We start from the raw sequence: 1109 nt of genomic DNA on the forward strand, positions 1-1109 counted from the left end.
TAAGCCTACTCTCTACATCAAGGAGAGCGATAGTAAGATTCTTATTGTCATCTTATATGTAGATGACTTAATTTTTACAGGCAGTGATGATTTCCTTGTCGCTAATTTTAAAGAAGTCATGAAGAGTGAATTTGAAATCACTGACTTGGGGTTGTTAAGATATTTTTTGGACATTGAAGTGAAGCAAAGAGAAAATGGATTTTTTATTTCTCAAGCAAATTATGTAGCATACATTTTGGATAGGTTTAAGATGCGAGATAGAAAGCCTGCACCAACTCTAACTGTCATGGGGTTGAAGTTGAGGAAAGAAGATTGCAGTAGTAATGTCAACCCAACATTATACAAAAGTATGATAGGCATCTTGATCTATTTGATTGCCACTATGCCATATATAATGTATGCAGTGAGCTTGGTGTTGAGGTTCATGGAGACACCCAAGGAAACACATTGGCAAGCAGCGGAAAGGATTCTAAGTTATGTCAATGGGAAAAAGTGGTATGGCATTTTGTACACCACAAGAAGTGATTTAAGGATGTTTGGTTACACTAACAGTGATTGGGCAGGAAGTGTCGATGACAGAAAGAGCATGTCAAGATATGTTTTTAATTTGGGTTCCAGAGCCACTTCATGGGCTTCCAAGAAGCAGCCAATAGTGTCATTGTCAACAGTAGATGCTGAATATGTCGTCGCAACAGCAACAGTGTGTCAAGCAGTTTGGATGAGACGGATGTTGAGGGATGTTCACTAAGACCAAGGGCGAACGACAACTATTTTTTGCGACAACACCTTAGCAATTGCATTGTCAAATAATTTTATTTTTCACAAGAGGACCAATCATATTGATGCTAAATATCATTTTATCAGAGAGTTGATTAACAATGATGAAATTGTGTTGTAGCACTGCAATTCACAGGAACAATTTGCTGATATTTTCACAAATTCATTGGCACATGAAAGTTGTGTGTATCTTAGAGAAAGTTTTGTGTATCTCAAAGAACTTTTGGGAATTGTCAATGGCAGCAATTGTTATTAAGGTGGAGTGTTGGAAATATTAATCCCAACCACCACCTTAAAAACACTCACAAACACCATGCTTGCCCATTCAACCA

At 37.4% G+C, this 1109-nt stretch overlaps 1 pseudogene; it reads left to right on the plus strand.

Annotated features, from left to right (window-relative positions):
- Window positions 1-250: 250 nt before the first annotated feature.
- LOC149162214 (secreted RxLR effector protein 161 pseudogene) lies at window positions 251-748 on the plus strand (annotated as a pseudogene).
- Window positions 749-1109: the final 361 nt, after the last annotated feature.

The sequence above is a fragment of the Pinus tabuliformis genome, chromosome 5_2 (genome assembly GCF_031772625.1).
Source record: "Pinus tabuliformis cultivar Carrire ecotype Pingquan chromosome 5_2, CPIR1, whole genome shotgun sequence".
Taxonomy (NCBI): domain Eukaryota; kingdom Viridiplantae; phylum Streptophyta; class Pinopsida; order Pinales; family Pinaceae; genus Pinus; species Pinus tabuliformis.